This window comes from Anguilla anguilla, chromosome 1 (genome assembly GCF_013347855.1).
Source record: "Anguilla anguilla isolate fAngAng1 chromosome 1, fAngAng1.pri, whole genome shotgun sequence".
Taxonomy (NCBI): Eukaryota; Metazoa; Chordata; class Actinopteri; order Anguilliformes; family Anguillidae; genus Anguilla; species Anguilla anguilla.
Window position 1 is genome coordinate 26347890 of NC_049201.1, and position 18552 is coordinate 26366441.

Consider the following 18552-nt stretch of genomic DNA (forward strand, 5'->3'; position numbering starts at 1 on the left):
GCAGAGAGCAGACAGAGATGGGAAGAGCTTGCATAAAACTGACGAGGAGCGACGCTAGCGTCGCTCAGAAACACTATTTGAAGTGCCGCGTAATTACTCAATAATGTAGCGATAAGCGGCTCTAAACGGATCAAATACAAGCAATTTACAATACCTTGAACCAAAACAGCTGCGCAGATAAAACGGGGATGAAACAAAGTTACCGATCAAAGACTTACGCGATACTAATTACTACCAATATTGCACAGCTGACAATCAATCAAGACTAGGAGTTTAACCGGTAAAAACAGCTGGCTACAAATCACTAATATGACGACGCAACAAGCAAAGACGACTAATTTAAAGAAACTAAGGCAAATTAAGGCCACAAGACACAACTAACAAGCAAAACAATACTTAGACTAGCTACTCAGAGGGACGGAAGTGAAGCTCTAGTCACGCCGAGGAGAATGCACTTTCTAAAATTATGGAACGCAGAGGCAAATCAAGAAAGAAAAATGTCTTTGTCCCTGACATTATGGAGGACATTGTACATTTGGGAAAATTCATAGATTGGGTTTAAAAATATTTTAAATATAGCCCTTTATAACTTTGATGGGAGTCTCCTGGATGCCATTGCACCAGGTTGGGGGTGCCTGGAACACAAAAGGATGAAAACCCCTGCGCTGGAGCAGTCTTGCACCACACCAGCAACCTCCATTAATTGATCAGGGCCCCACAAAACTGCACATGAAGTGTCTCCCTCTGGCTTGTCTATGCCCACCCGGCTTTCAAACTGTCCAGAGGGCACCCGTGGACTGTATGCCGGAGCCGCATGTTTTCCTTCAACTGAACTCCTGACCAACCCAAACATATACTGAGCGCGTTAATGAATCATTAATGCGGTGTGCGTGAGGTTTAATCCACCAGGTGTGAGTGGTGGCCCCAGGCTACTTCTTTCCACAATGCAGCCCACAGCCAAGGTTGCATGGAGTTCAGTTGAAGGAAAACATGCGGCTCCGGCATACAGTCCACGGGTGCCCTCTGGACAGTTTGAAAGCCGGGTGGGCATAGACAAGCCAGAGGGAGACACTTCATGTGCAGTTTTGTGGGGCCCTGATCAATTAATGGAGGTTGCTGGTGTGGTGCAAGACTGCTCCAGCGCAGGGGTTTTCATCCTTTTGTGTTCCAGGCACCCCCAACCTGGTGCAATGGCATCCAGGAGACTCCCATCAAAGTTATAAAGGGCTATATTTAAAATATTTTTAAACCCAATCTATGAATTTTCCCAAATGTACAATGTCCTCCATAATGTCAGGGACAAAGACATTTTTCTTTCTTGATTTGCCTCTGCGTTCCATAATTTTAGTAATAAAACAATTCCCATGAGGTTAAAGTACAGTTTCTCAGCAAAGCAATTTGTCCAAAAAAAAAAACATGGTGCCCTGAAATGGAGGGGGTTACTTAAAATGAATTGCTGTAATTTCCACATGGTGAATTTAAAATGTATAAAAATAGCCTTTAACAAAAGTGTTTGATTACAAATCTAAACTTGTGAACTATAGTCAAAGCAAGAAAACACATCTTTGTCCCAAACATTATGGAGGGCAGCGTATATATAGTCACTGCATATCAAGTCTGGCAAGGGACCCCCCTACAGTGCCTTTAAAGACCCCCTTTTGAAACTAACTGTTTGAAATTAAGGCTCTAGAAGAGTGCCTTAATAGGATGAACCACCCAGCAGCCCCTTTGGCTTCAAATTAAATAATGTGAGTGTAATTTGAGTTACTTACTTCACAATTTGGCAAGTTGATTTTTGTGGTGACAAGGAAATCTTGTTAGTTTTTGAAGAAAAAACAATTTCCAGAAATATGCTGACATTGAGACTGTAATCTTGGAACAGCTTGGCATTTGTAGTTTATAGAGCAGGTTTATTACATTAGACAGGATTAAAAACTATAAAAATATATTTAAAAAACAGTATTGCTACTGAATGCATTCATTTGTAGTCAACTAATTACACCTTAAGATAGACAAAAAGTAAACACAATGCAAAGTACCAGCACAACAATTAAGTTATATTACATCAAAGATTCTTTTAATGGTCCCCAATGACTAAGCGTACACTCATGAAGAAAAAGAACAAAAGATATGACAAAATTATCACATCTAGAACGCCACTATCTTTAATGAAGAGGGGAGGGCAAGTTTCCAATGTCTGCAGTTTCAAAGGCCAAAACAAAATAAAGGGATTAAAGAGGGACTACTTTTCAATTATTCCTCAACAGAGGCTTAAAAAAAAAAAAAAAAAACCCTGACCTAGTGCGAATGGTGACAGTCATAATTATTAAAGGCAGGTCTCCTTCATTAAAAAAAGAGAAAAGAAAGCTGTACGAAAGGAGAATTTGCTGGCATTTATTGAGGGGTTCCTGCTGAGTGATAGTGAAGGACGTCATCTTCTGGGTCATCTTAGTCTGGTCCCAGTACGTAAGGGGGGGGGGGGGGCTTAGATGAGAGATGAAAAAAAGAACAGAAAAGGGAAGAGGGAGGAGTTGAGTCAGCGTCTCTTCGAGGGCAAGCAGACTGGCTTGCACTGTTTGGGGTAGGCTGTGTCCGTCCATCCCAAAGGGGAACCCCCCACCCCCAAACCTCGAATGTGTGGCCTAACCCCCCTATATTCTCTTTTGGGAGTCAGTCTTCCAAGTCCCCACCTGCAGGAAAGCTGAATCTCATTTCATCCCGAGAAAAGGGGCAACGCACCCTCCCACGATTCCTCCCCTCCTTTCACGACTCGCTCGTCCGATTGGCACTTGAGTATCAGGAACTGCGTGTGGAGGCGGGCGTGTCCACGGAGGGGAGGGGCTCGTTCGTCTTCGGACCTCTTTGCACCCACGAGAACGTGGACGGCGATGATCTGTTTATCAATACTCGTCATTCCTCCCCCCCCCCCCCCCCAATCATTTCCGCAATCATTGGAAGCGACACTTTGCTGGACAGGTAGAGATCAGAGCCTCACTCTGGGCAGGACTGAATGGGAGAAAAAGTTAAGAGCTAAGCTTCGCCTTTTTGGACAAGGGCAGAATCTCTTCCTGGTTCTCCATATCGTCTTCATCCTCCTCGTCGTCATCTGGGTAATCGACAAGGCCCACCAGGCCGCTCTAGGGAAACAGGAAATGCTTGAAGACGCATCTGTGAAAGGCCGTTACTAAATCCTCCCTTTGTGAAGAGGATGACAACCATGCAGAGACCAAAGAAAGTGGTCCTATTTGAAGGCAGAGCGTGGAAACTCAGGCTGGCTACCTTGGTGGTGATGGCTGTCGTTGGTGGGGAGGTCCTGGCCCCGATGCTCAGTGACCCGGGCGACCCTGGGAGGTGGCTGGTGGGGGGCGGACCGGTGAGGCTGGGTTTGGGGGCGCTGGAGAAGGACAGCTTGAAGCTGGGGCTCTGGCGACCCGTCAGGGTAGGCTTGGCCAACACCTCCTTCTCCTCAGAGTCTTTCACTGAATCAAAACGGACAATGGATTAAATGCAGCAGGTTTGGTGTTAATGTGTGCATATTTCACCCTGCTGGGACTGGAAAATTGTGAAAGCTGCCTGCTGAAGATGCCAATTTAGCAGTTAAGATAGTCAATGGCATCATTGACTATATGCACATTTATTCTCTCTCTGTTGGTCACAGGTGGGGTTGATCAACTACCTAGTTACTTATATTACTATCAATACATTTATCAGCAGAATTTTTGGATCAGAAGGTCTTTATTGTATGTACAATGTTAAATATACGAGCGTGCGCGTGTCCCGTCGGTACCGGTGGTTCCGCAGGATGGAGCGCATGCTGCTCGAGCACGCAAACACAGAACACATACGTGCGCGCATTAGAAATGTCAACCGGCACGGAGGACGCTAGGTATGACACGCTAAGCGTGGATACTCAATGACCTAACGTAAAATAAGTTTTGAATAGCGAAGCTTCTTTCCCCTCCTGATGTGTAAAAGTCTGTAGTAGAAATTGCTTTGATTATTCCACAGTCAAATTCAAACAAGCGGGGTTTGCCGACTCTCACCTGTCTAGTTTGGGGTTGTCCTGCCTCTCCCTCTGTTGTTCATAGCGCAGCTTCAGTCCTTTGAAGGTCTGAACGTAGTCCACATCTTCTAGGGCTTTCCAATAGTTCTCCACCACGTGAGTCGTCAGAGACTTCATGTCCTCCTGCAACATCCACAAAAACGTCTTCCAAGTTGATTGAAACCTACCATGCATACTAATTCTGGAACCATAGATTGTCTAAAATAACCCAGGGTGAGAAAACACACTGGTGACACTGAATTTACAACAATACAGATTTTACTTGTTGCCCAATTAGGGTGTTCAGGGAACCCAAAGGGAAGACTGATAGCGCTAAAAGTCTACTTCCTCTCCCACTCCAACTCCGTGTGTGAAGCACAGAAGAGTAAATGACTGGTGTTCTTCTTTACTCACCACTCTCAAGTACTCAAACATCTCAATTATGGCTGAGTTCATCAGGTTGTAGCGCGAGCCGTTGTTCAGGAAGGCTTTCACCACGGGTTTGAACAGGAAATTCCTCATGATGTAGCGGTTGTAAAACTCGTCTTTCAAGCCGATTATTTTCCTCATGAAGCGGAGCGCACCTGTTGGAATAAATGAGATGGCCGACAATGATAAAGAAGAATAGAAACCTAAGAATATTCCTCTGGAACACAAAGTTAACAAGGTATAACTTGGGTTTCTAAATGCATGAGGGGGGTTATGGGACAGGGGAGGTTGATCCAGCTGCAGTGAATTGGGATGGGGAGAGAGGGATGACTCACAGAGAGCCAAGAAGGTGTGGCGGGAGGAGGTGAGCACCAGCACCCTCCGCAGGATGTCCTTGTTGATGATGTAGTTCTTGATGTGGTAGGTGTGGTGCTCCACACAGAAGGTTAAGAGCTCCAAGATCAGGGCCAGCAACTGCGATGTCTGGAAGTCGTCTGGATAGGGACACACAGACGGGATTAAAGTACATTTCATTTGGTATGTTCTCCACTGACAGAGCAGCGCTGTTTGCCCACAAGCAGTTCTACTTACAGAAAGCCTGTGGGTATAGAGGTTTTTACATTAACATTGCATAAATGATAATTCTACCCTCACAAAGAACAGCTATTTTCCTCTTCAGCCTGAAGGAAGTTACTGGGAGATAAAGCATGATAAACCAGCAAGAAACAGTGATATATAAGGGTAATATTGTTGGTGACTCTTCAGTACAGTGCTGTCAGTGCTACACAAAGGCAGTACTGACAGTCACATGTGAGGGAAGAACTGACAGTTACATGCGATGGCAATACTGACAGAGACACACAGGGCAGTACTGACAGCGACACACGAGGGCAGTACTGACAGTGACACCTGAGAGCAGTACTGACACTGCGGTGACCGATGAAGTGACACACCTTTGCTGGGCTTGTCCTCTGTGGTGTTGGCCAGCAGTGGGGCAGACAGCACGTGCATACAGTGCTTGTAGAAGAAACTCAGGAACTCGGTTTTCTCAGTTTTCTGCCAAAATGAAGAAGGATGCACAGGTGAGTATCCCAAACCATTCATTCAGTTACCTTAAGATTCCACTTTCCCCCAATAATAATGATAGGCCTGTCTAACAGCTCTATGTCGATTGTCTATATCTCCTCGAAAATGTACTATTCTGAACTATACCATTTGGTCTTCTATTATTCCTGTTAGTTTTCACCTCCGATGTAACCTGCTCACCCCATTTGATTTGCAGTCTACTAATTTACACTAGGCTGGCCAGTGAAGCATGGGCTCCTCCTCTATAGTGGGGCTCCTCTTGTGATTTCTTTCCATTGGGGAGTTTTTTCACCACCATTTGAGGGTTCTCCCCCCACTGTGAGTTTTTTTAACCTATTTTACTTGCTATTTGGGGGGTACAGGCCTGGTGTTTGCTCCGTTTGCTCTGTCTCTTGCCTTGCTACTGTGTAAAGTGTCTTTGTAACAGTTCTCTGTAAAAAATGCTATACAAATGAAATTGAATTGAATGTCGATTGGGAAAGGTGCCCATGAGAGGTTGAAAGTCCTGGGGTTAGAAAGTAAACGTGTTTCTTCCACCCATGAACTCTGAAGAATTTTGCTCATTAGAAAATCCAGGTGATTGGAACAAAACACTGAGGAGGACTTTCTGGACCAGGATTTCCCACCACTGGTGTCCATCTTGCGCAATCTCTGAAAATCGCCTGACGACAGACATGACGTCCTCTCCTTTATCTCCGAACCGGCTGAGCGACTGTCGCGGGGAGATAAGGAGGGAGGGGAGAGAGGGTGTGAGGGAGAGGAGAAAAAGAGAAGGGACGAGGCTCACGGTGGCGGTGGCAAGCATGTTCTCCGGGTCCACCAGCGTCCGCAGCAGGCCCATCAGCTGCACGGCCCCGCCCAGCTCCGGGTCGGTGTCGCAGTCATGTGCTCGATGATCAGGTTGATGAGGAGGATGTCCTGGGAAAATGAGGGGGCGGAGCCACATTACAGCGCATCTGTGTGACCCAGCAAAGTCAACACACTCACCGTTTATTTCAATACAGTGCTTCCCCTCTCACCTCATCCAGAGTGAATATACAAGCTAATAAAAGACGATGCATTAAGTACATAATCACACAAAGGAACGGAACGTCAGAATAAGAGGGACTGTAGTGCTGGTACCACACTGGTGTGCCAGACACACTCAAACTGCCATGCACACCTGGCATCAGGCCTGGAGGGCTGCACTGTCCACTGTGTTTTAGCATTGACCAAAAGTGCTTCACTTGAGCCACTGATTGGCTACAGTCTTGTTACCAAGGGCTAAACTGGGGGCCGACTGAAAGGAACCCGCTAACCGGGACAGATATGCAGCGGTTTATGTTTTGAGGATAAAAGCGTATGATTTCAGCATTCTATAAACCGTTCCGGAAGTGAGTGTCTGCTAAACAAATGCATGTAAATTTGAATTTAAATGTAAATTAAATACCAACCCGGCCCCAATGGGGATGCTTCTTACTCAATACGCAAGAGGTTTATGCTAAGTTAGGGGTAAAGACATTCAAAGGCTAAACCTGTTCTCCTGTTCCATTGCCCCTAGCCTCCAATAATTTCCCCAATACTCAAGTTTCATGACTGGGAAAAATGGCTCGCATGCACCAATCACGTAGTGCGATTCAGTTTTTACTCTAGTTCAGTTTTTTAAGCTAGTTTATGTGGACTTCGGCACACCTTCTCAGACTACTTGTATATGCTCGCTGAATACTGTAATAGCCAGATGGACCTTCTGCATGCGACAGAGACAAATGGAGTTGTTCCAACTGATTTCTGGCAGCGCCTTAACAGGTTACTTCTTGATACAGGCACACAGCTCACTGAAGGAAAACTGATGGAATCCGAATATGCTTGTGCCACATGAGTCCCGGTATACTATGAATGGTTTGAAATAATGTATTATGTGGGAAGACATCCACAGTGCAGCAGTGCTTGATGTGAAGAAGCTTAAAAACTAAACTGGACTACCCGTTTAGTTCAGCTATACATTTCTCTGTGGTCATTTCCTCACATTTCCACACACAGAATTTAAATTTTTGCACGTTTCGGTCAGTGAAACATGAAAGGACAAGGTACAACACCAAACACAAAGCCAAAAGGGTCCGGACGGCGATGGGCAGACCACTCACATCGTCGTTCTGCTGGGACTCCTGCATCACAAACTCCCGCACCATGGAGGGGTTGTACTCCACCAGATAGGAGAAGATGTCGGTAGCAGCACTGCGCACCTGGACATCATCCATTCCCTGCCAAGGACCAATGAGGAGAAACTTGTGATGTCACAGACACAGCAAGGATAATCCGTCTAGTAAGATTTACCCCTCATGATGTCATAAAGCAGGAGAGCCAGGCCCAAACAAGCAAAACTCACTCCTTTTTATGTCACAGACAGAATAATATAGCCAAATAAATCTCACTCAATGTTGCATAGCCAGGACCAATCAAGCAAGACTCACGACTTGTGATATCACAGACAGAGCAGCACAAGGAAGTTAAAATCTGAACAAAGACATAAGCTGTGTCCCAGACTGCAAACTTCCATGCTCCAACAACACAAAGCGAGTATGCAGCCATCTTGGAGTGTGACTTTCAAGTATGCATTGATGCATGCTTTGACAGGGAAAGAAGTAACTGAACCATCTATTCAGTTTTTGAATAGTTACAGCAAACTTTGAGGATAAAAACTCAGCTTTCTGTGTTCCAAGAAACTGGAGTGGACATTCAAGAGAACGGTAGTACAGAGCATGGAAGTATGCAGGGACACACCTGTTGACAGCGGACATTCTATACTCTTTGGATATGGCACCTAATCACTGAAAACATCTGAGAAAATGCCGTGGAGCTGGGGACCAATATATCATCTCTCTGGCTTACCAAAATTACTTCAAGTGCTGGAAGGATGCCCATGTTTGACAATGTTTTGAAGAAGGCATCTCTGTTCTGAGGTTGTAATGTTTGAGAAAAAGCACAAAATTCCTTCAGGAAATTTACCTACATCAAGGAAACATGTTGCATTAGACAGGAATACACAAGACAGGAATACACATATAGATAATGGTTATTTCAGTTTCCTTAGTCAAGGTTCAATTTCAACTGCAGCAATACTGAAGAGTTTCATTTCAGGTGATGCTGTACAAGCAAATGGACCCAAGCCAAGCACGAAAATACATCCATTTTGTGAAAAAAGGACTTTGTCAACCTTCGCTAATGACAGTAAAATAACCCCTTCTAAACCTCAGTCTTCGCCTTTCACTGAATAATAATAACAATCACCAACCAAAGAAGAATATTAAGATGGCGGTCACTTTTTTCTTTACCAGTTCGTGTCTTTTGTGGTCGTCTGTCGCTTCCTCGGTTAGCTGTGCGAAGAGGTCCGTCAGGAACTTCTCATCGTCCTGAAGGAGTAAAAGGAGAAACGAGGGTGTTCAGGGCAGAGTGGTCACATGCATGATCTATTCCTGGGGAGCTGATAACGGCGCCGTAGTGCGGAAAAGCAAAACAGCCCGTTCTCCTACTGCACGTTTATGCTTTTTTTCTGGAAAACCTACAGCCCCTTCCACACTTTGGTATGAAAAATACCATTGAGTTGCGTGGTATGTGCGTGGCTAGCCAATTGGAGGATGAGGGAGGACACTTGAACGGCATTCCAAAGCAAAAACCACACCAAGAACATACACCGGGGCTACACTTTTTGGAGGTGGGGAGATGGACCTTCCCATTTCGGCACGGAAAATGGGGGTATGGGAAAAGACTGCACGCAAACTAGGGAATGGGCTATAAAACTGCTTCCGGATTAATCAACAGCAGGCCATGCCACCGTGGGGCTGTAGACACCACTTACCTCAGTCTAGTCTAGTGTCTTTTGAGCATGGTGGTCCCTGAATAAACAACAGCTGCATGACAGTAAAACATGGTACAGTCCGTACAGTACTGCTCAACCACAACAACCACCAGTGGATTTGAACCCTATGACCAACTGACATCCAAGGTGCCAGGGAGGAGCTTTGAATGATCTGAGGATCTTAGGTGAAGGTTCCTTTCTTGCGCATGCTAGCAGACCTCGGGGATCTGGAAACCTCAGCTCAAACACAGAAACGTAAGTTCAGAAGGAGCTTGGTTTACTTCTGCGCGAGACACTTGGGATGAGTTCATGAAGACCAAAAATTACACAGACAACCTTTAATACAAAAGTACTCCATTTAGCACCACCAAATGGAGGATGCAGTTTTAATATGACAAAGATTGTAAATCGAATGACTAAAGAAAATACGGTAAGAGCGCATCATGGCTTCCATTCCCTGCATAGTTGGGTGTATGGTTAGTCTTAGCTCTGCTGTCAATTTTACGAGTAATGGTACTTGTTCTAAGTGTCAGCTTAATTTAGAATTGGCACAGAAAATAGCTGAGTTAGAGACGCGCATCCGGACCTTATATCAGATTCAGGAGAGTGAGACTTTCTTAGACTCCCTTTTACCCGAGCCGGATGCTAGTTTAGATGCGAGTGTTTCTCCGCCGCCAGTGTCCTCGCTGCAGGACGATTTTATCACGGTACCAAAGAAACATAGTTGCTGGCCCAGGGCCGCCGAGCACCACCAAACTCGCGTTTCCAACCGATATTCCCCACTCAGTAACACACCTACTGAGAAAGCCCTGATCATAGGGGATAGCATTTTGAGAAACGTGAGATTAGAGACACCAGGGACCATAGTACAGTGTATTCCTGGTGCCAGAGCCACCGACATTGAGGCAAATTTAAAAGTGCTGGCTAAAAGTAAACGTAAATACTCTAGGATTGTTATCCACGTTGTTATCCGGCACAAACGACATCCGATTGAGGCAATCGGAGGTCACTAAAAATAATTTTATATCGGTGTGTGCAGTGGCTAAAAAGATGTGTCAGGAAGTAATTTGCTCTGGCCCGCTTCCAGCTCGTAGGAGCGATGAGGTCTACAGTAGGCTATCTTCGCTAAATCTCTGGCTGTTGGAGTGGTGCTCATCTAGTGACATAGACTTTATTAACAATTGGCCTGATTTCTGGGGAAGGCCTGGCCTACTGAAGAGAGACGGACTCCACCCGAGCTGGAGAGGTTCTCGTGTCCTACTGAACAACATAGCTGCTAGTCTTAGTAAGGCCAGATCCTGACACTCCATCAGGGCGCCGGCCAGGCTGCAGGATTCTAACCTTACGTATTTGCCTGCTCGTTTCTTTATACCTGTGTCCCAGACATATGGCCCTACGCCTCTGTCTGCAAGGTGCGTTTCAGAGCTAGCTAACAGAAATAGTATTTCAAAAGCCCCTTTAACTAATACTTTTAAACTAGAATCTGATATCTGTTATATTGAGACTGTGTCTGTTCCACGCATCTATGCCAAACGTAAAGCTAACCGTGGAATTGATGTGGATAACTTAATTGTCATAAAAACAAAGCACGCTGCTACTAATCATAGTGAACCATCCTTAAAAATTGGTCTATTAAATGTTAGATCACTCACTCCAAAAGCAGATCTCGTCAACGAATTGATAATAGACCATGATCTCAATGTATTATGTCTGACTGAAACTTGGCTAAGACCTGATGAATATGTTGCGATTAATGAAGCGTCTCCTGTGGGTTTCATAGGTACGCAGGTGCCACGTCCATCAGGCAGAGGGGGAGGCGTTGCAGCTATTTATCAGTCCTTATTGAGTCTAGCGCCTAAGCATGGATATATGTTCTCCTCTTTTGAAGTTCTTATTCCTAACTGTGTACAGCCCGATCTAGCTAATAAAAGTGCTAGCGGGCAGTCCTTTTTTCTTGTGTCTGTTTACAGGCCACCTGGGTCTTAAGGGAATTTGCTGAGTTTTTATCACACCTAGCAATTTCAGCAGATAAGGTCATAATTGTTGGTGATTTCAACATACATGTGGATAAAAATGGTGACCCCCTAGGAACAGCTTTTGCCTCTATTCTTGATTCCATTGGTTTTGTACAGAATGTTTGTGAGCCTACTCACTACCGTGGCCATACCTTAGACTTAGTTCTGTTCCATGGTATTAGTGTGGTAAATCTTACCATCGCACCTCATAACCCTATACTATCAGATCATTTCCTCATTACGTTTAATATTAAGGCATCAAATTCTCTTGTATCAGAGCCTAGACATTACTACAGCCGATCAGTAAACCCTGAGGTTATTCCAAAGTTTTTAAATATGCTTCCAGAGTCATTCCTCTCCACAGAAGAAAAGGCTGATGAAAATGCTGATGAAGCTGCTCTGGACCAATTGACTCACTAACTAACCCTCACCCTCAGGAACACTCTTGATGTTGTTGCCCCCCTTAAAAGAAGAAACCCTAGTCGGAAAAAGCACACTCCATGGTACAACGATACCACCCGGGCCCTGAAGCAGTCTAACAGATAATTAGAGCGAAAATGGCGGTCTACTAAGCTAGAAGTAGCCTATTTCATCTTGCATGGAAAAACAGCTTTCTTCAGTATAATCAAGCTCTTGTTTCTGCTAGATCTGCCTTTTTCTCAAAACTAACTGAACAAAACAGACATAACCCAAAATTTCTATTTAGTACTGTGGATAAATTAACTAAAAAACAATCATCAGAGTTTTCAACTTATTCCTCCAATCTTAGCAGCATTGACTTCATGAACGTTTTCGATCAGAAAATTGAGGCTATTAGAGACCAGATTTCCAAACTGTCTCCATCATGCACTATTTCTGTTCATGTTAACAAACAGCCCCGCACCTAGTTAAAACAGGAAGATTTACAGACAGCGGTACTAAACTGTTTTACGCCCATTAGCATGGTCGAGTTATCCGAATTAGTCATGTCTGCAAAACCAACGACCTGTCTACTCGATTCTATTCCTTCAAACTGGATTAAAGAACTATTTCCAGTACTAGGCCAGCATATACTAAAAATCATTAACACATCCCTAGTCACAGGATATGTACCGGAGTCACTAAAAGTGGCAGTTATTAGGCCATTATTGAAGAAACCAAACATAGAACCTCATAAACTGGAAAATTATAGACCTATTTCAAACCTTCCATTTCTACCAAAATTATTGGAGAAAACTGTTGCTAAGCAACTAAGTGCATACCTTAGCTCTAACGGTATCCATGAAGTATTCCAATCCACCACAGCACAGAAACCGCACTTTACGAAGGTTACGAATGATTTACTACTGTCAGCCGACCGTAACTCTGTGTCGGTTCTTGTGCTCCTCGACCTGAGTGCAGCTTTTGACACAATTGATCATGGAATTCTACTGGACAGAATCAAGGCCTGTGTTGGACTTCATGGACAGGCACTCGCATGGTTTGGATCATACCTACGTGACAGGAAACAGTTTGTAAAATTAAAAGAAGAGTCCAGCTCCTCAATAATGTAATGCGGTATTCCACAAGTATCAGTACTAGGACCAGTACTCTTCTCGCTATATATGCTACCACTTGGCAATATTATCCGGGCACATGGCGTAGAGTTCCACTGTTATGCGGACGATACCCAGATTTATATTTCAATGAAACCTGGCGAAGCACTGCCACTTTCACGGTTAGAGGCCTGTATTGTAGATATCACGGTTTGGATGCTTTCAAATTTTCTGCTCCTAAATTCAGACAAGACTGAAATGTTGGTTTTAGGTCCCAAAATATTAAGGGAGAAATAGTCTACTCTCACCTACTCCCTAAACTGTGATGGTTGTTTGGCTAAACCTAATATGGTCGTTAAAGACCTTGGTGTCACCATTGATCCTGATCTATCTTTTGACACCCATATAAAAAACATATCCAGAATTGCCTTCTTTCAGCTGCACAACATAGCTAAAATTAGACATTTCCTGTCAGTCGGGGATGCTGAAAAATTGATCCATGCATTTGTTACGTCTAGGTTAGATTACTGTAACGCCCTGCTTTTTGGCTGCCCTAATAACTCGTTAAAGAGTCTCCAGCTTGTGCAGAATGCAGCTGCTCGTATCTTGACCAGAACTAAGAAATATTACACTAATACTAGCGTCGCTTCACTGGCTACCCATTAAGCATAGGATAGACTTCAAGGTTTTGCTCCTGACTTTTAAAGCTCTGCATGGACGTGCACCTGTGTTACATATCTAACCTGCTCCTACCCTATAAGCCCACAAGGTCACTCCGATCCCAAGACGCAGGTTACTTGGTAGTCCCAAGAATTTACAAAATCCTAAAAGGTGGTAGGGCTTTCTCCTACAGGGCCCCACTACTGTGGAACCAGCTTACAAAATTTATAAAGGAGTCAGTCTCAATATTTAAATCTAGATTAAAAACGCACCTCTATGGTCAGGCTTACAATCAGTTGTAGTCTGGAGACAGGGTGCGAGAAACCTGTAGTCATAGAGCTTTGTAGGTGGCAATCCTTTCCCTACTGTCACCTGTCAATCAGCTGTGACCCGACTTTACATGGGCTGGCTCTTGATAGGTGGGTATGGTTGTCTACCCCTCATGACTGCATGGGCTCTCCATCCCTGTCCTAGTAGATATCCAGCCATATTCTACTCCTGGCGGGGTCCCCCCAATACATACCACTGCCACCTTACCCACTGTCTGCTATATTGCAAATTCCCTAATTGCCTTTCTACCCTCTTCCCCATACTGCCAGCGGGGCTCTTGCCCCAACCCTCGAGAGTGCTTCGAGAGTCGTCTGGTCTCCCCCACCTCTGCGGTCCAGCCCCTCCTTCGTCATTGCCTCCACCCTGCCCACATCTGTCGCCACCTGCTGTTCCCCATCACCGCCACCCGGCCCCACCCATCATCTGGGCCACATCACATATCTTATGAAACTGGCTGACATTCTGGTCAACAGTCGGCACCCTGAGCCGACCAGAGGAGGATGGGTTTCCCCCTTGAGCCTGGTTCCTTCCAAGGTTTCTTCCCATCTACCACAGGGAGTTTTTCCTTGCCACTGTTGCCTTAGGCTTGCTCCTGTGGGGGGTTAGGCCAGGGTTCTCTGTAAAGCGTATTGTGACATCTGCTTTAAAATACGCTATACAAATAAATTTTGATTGATGATTGATTGATTGAAGATGAACATTTTTTAAAAATCCCAAAAGTTCCCATGAATTTATCCCTCCACCACAGTTACGTCTAACGCACTGGCTAATCGCTTACCCATCCTGTCGAGTGCAATGCCAAGTTCTGCACACACAACCACTTGAGCATAGGGCTTCAATAGTCGATTTGAAATTTGTTTTTTATGGTGGGGTTAGAAGTGACATTCTGGACCTGAGAGCAGATGTCTGCCCCACAGTCTTTGACAAACCCTATAGGCATACCAATATTTCCAAAAGGTTTGTAATTTCTCCAAATACGATGAAAATGTACAGTTCCTCATATCTGGGCATAAAGTTCTATGAAAGAGTCATCCGCAGAAAGAGAAGTAAAGAGAATCAAGGCCAGACGTATTTTACAGAGCGTTACATCTTTCACAAAGCAGCAAACAAACACACGTAACCTGTAGGCTTCAGCTACCAGGTCAACACATTACGAGGTCATTAATGTTCATTTAAGCAGATGAACTGGCACAATGCAATACATCTAGGCCTCCAGACTGCATCGTGGCATCTGTGTGTTGCATTGTACGCGCTAACGCGTTCTACTTTCGGCAAATGCAATGCTCCGAGCTAGCTGGGTGTGAGTCACCCTCCCCCCCACCCCTTGCCCCCCCGCCAGCCTGACCCACCTTTAACCTCGCCGGTCACATGTCATATTCTCTCACTCTCTGCATCTCCCGTGGCAACAGCCGGTGCTCAGGGGTCAACAGGCCTGTCGTTACCCATGAGCATCCCCCAAATTGAGTGCAGAAGCCGCCTCAGACAAACGAGTGCCCGGGGGAAACAAGTAAATCCCCTCCCTAACATTTGTCAATAAAAAATGTGCTTAAAACGCAGCCACGTTCTGAGATGGCAAAGCGACGGCCGTTGGCAACGCCTCGCAACGGACGCAGCTGGTCCAGTTGCCGCTGCGGGATTAGCGGGCACGGAATGACTTAGCGCAGAGGCATGTCCGACAGCCGCATGGCTCGCCGAAAAGAAGGGTGTAAGGGGGTAAAAACGCGCCGTTAAATGGCACACTCCAGCTCCCAGAGGCCAGCGGTTCATTCCGATGGATAGCCCAACCCGCCGACGGCTCCGTTTTCAAATATTTCACAGAGAGCGGTTAGCCCAGCGCTACTGGCACTAGACGTTAATGGCAGAAGCAGCACGTTTGCAGAAGTGCTCTCAAGTTCGGTAATAAATTACGACTCCGCACACAGCCAAGAGGCTCCCGTTAAGGAGATTGAACAAATTTTCAGAGGATCCTGTTTATGGTTGAGCAGCTGAGTCCATCACAAACTGAATTCCACTGTTGCCGTAATGATCACTGAGGACCCCCTCAAATCTTAAGAGAACCGTCGCTCCAAGGGGCGTGCCAATGGAGGAATTCAAGGCCTGTTCTGATCTATATTCTCTCACCAGCATCTGTTGGCACATCTACAGTTAACCCAGCAATATGCAACGCTGCAGCCCCTCAGTTGAGTGTTTGAAGGGATAGAGGGACGCCATGTTAGTCGGCATGGCGACAGGTCACAGACCGGACTGCCACAGCGTAATGAGAGACTCGTGCTGGCTCTGACATTTGCATCATTTCAAACCGCCAGACTGGAGTTTTCACAAGACTTATTCATGCACGGCAACCCCAACTGCATGACAGCACGACTATATCCTGCATACCCGCCGGACCGGGAGTCAGCAGGACTGAACCAGCTTCACAGTGCTGCTTCCTGCTGAAGTCCTCTCACAGGAAGGACAAGAAATAATACAATAATACAAATTACAATTACAACTAATTACAATAACGTATTACCATTATATTACTACGAATACCGTTTCTGATAACATTAATAGCACATAAGAAACAATATTAACAGTACCGCTCGACACATTTTACTTGTTACACTGATATCACTGTCATAAGTTAACAGTGAGGAAGTACTGCAGTACCGCTAACATTGCTATCACTTTCACTGAATACCATCCACTAATACGCGTGAATGAGCGGGAAGTCGAACTGATTCAGTGTCCTCTCCATTCTCAAAACGGCTCTGTTGTATTCTACTTAGGTAGAGGCAGTTATTCGAGGCGGAATTAAAGACAAGGTTTCGAGACGAGGCAGTCATCACACTGTCTGGATTACACCCTCCCTCCAGCTTCATCACTAAAGCAGGTGCTGCTCACGCACACTTCTCAAGCAACATCTGCTTCAATGATGCACCCCTGCCAAATCACGCCAAAAGTAAACACACCGACCAATCATCTGTCAACATGTGCATACACTGGCCAATCATACTCTCTCACTCGCTCTCTCATACAATCACACGCAGAGCTGCTGCTTACATCTGTGTCATGATCTTGTGCAGGAAGACGCCATCCACGAGGTCCATGAACACGGACAGCTTATCCTCCGAGCCGTTACCGAGAGGCCCCAAGGTTTTCACCTGCAGAGAGAGGGATTTATCAGTCAAAAATGAAAATACTTCTTTCACAGGTCCCCTCGGACGTCATCCTGCTCCAGGAATGTGGCATTCCGTTCCGGGAGTTGGATGGCATTCTGGAGGGAGAATGGAGATTGGGAGACTCTCTCTGGTCTGGCTCTAACATCGCCAGAGCTGATGGGGTCGGCACGTCGGTGAAAAATCCCTTTGTGCGAATAACATCAAGCAACATTGTAGAGAGTGGGCAAATCCTTGTCACCGATCTCGAGGTCGGGGGTTCCCCACTCAGGGTCATCAACGTGTACGGCCCCACCAGCGTGGTCGAGAGGGTCTCCCTCTTTACAAAACTATCACCACTTTTACATTGCACAATGCAGGTTGTCGTGGGGGGGGGATTTCAACTGTGCACTAACAGACGAGGACCGAAGCAGACCCAGATGGGACCGATCCAGCGACCTGCAGCGGTCCCTCATAGAGGATTTCTCCCTCCGCGACGCCGGGGGCGCCTCTCCCCCCCAACACACGTGGGTGAGTTCCTCTGGCAGCTCCTCTTCTAGAATTTATTTGTTTCTGCTCTCCCCAGGCCTGGGGGTGTCCGCTTATTCCATCCAGGCGGTGCACTTCTCAGACCACCACATGGTGACCGTGTCCCTGGCCTGGAAGAAACCTATAACCGTGGGTAAGGGGCTCTGGCGAATGAACACCAGCCATCTCCAAGACCCCCAGGTGCGACTCTCCTTCTCGAGACGTTGCCTGGAGTGGGTGAGTCTTAAACATCTCTTTGACTCCCTGGTGGAGTGGTGGGAAATGGTGAAGGAGCGAGTACGAGGATACTTCCGGGCAGTCGGGCAGAGGAAGGCAAAGGAAAGGAGGGCAGCTTTGTATATCACAATGCTGCCCTCCAGAGACTGAGCCTCCTTCAGTCCCGAGGCCTGGATGTTAGCAGTGAAATTGTACAGACTCGGCAGAGCCTCACCACCCTCTACCGGGAAGAGCGGGAAAAATGTACCTTCCGCTCCAAGCTCCAGGGCCTCGAGGAGGATGAGAAGTGCACACGGTTTTTCTTCCGCAGGGCGCGGTCTAAGACTAACAACATCGTGTCTCTCTATAACAACAGAGGTGTGGTGGTGTCTGAAGAGGCGGCGGTCCGGGAGGTGGCCGGGGAGTTCTACGGGGGCCTTTATAGTGAGAGGCCCTCCGACAGGGCTCTCATGGACACCTTCCTGGGCCGCCTTGACAGACGTCTGGGCGATGAGCAGATGGCCCTCCGGCGCTGGACGAAGATCTGCCTGACTGACATAACGGGCAGAGTGGTGGTCAACCGGCAGCCTTCTGACCCGTTTGCCATCAGGTCTGGCGTCAGACAGGGGTGCACTCTAGCATCTCTCCTGTACGTCATCTACCTGGAACCGTTTCTCCAGGTCATCAGGGCCAGCCCCAGAGTGGCGGGTTACCCGCTGCCGGGGGCTAGGGGAGAACGGCTAAAGGTGATGGCGTACAT

General features: G+C 46.3%; 1 pseudogene; it reads right to left on the reverse strand.

Moving 5' to 3' along the window:
* Nucleotides 1-1883: 1883 nt before the first annotated feature.
* On the reverse strand, nucleotides 1884-17121 carry LOC118209789 (annotated as a pseudogene).
* Nucleotides 17122-18552: the final 1431 nt, after the last annotated feature.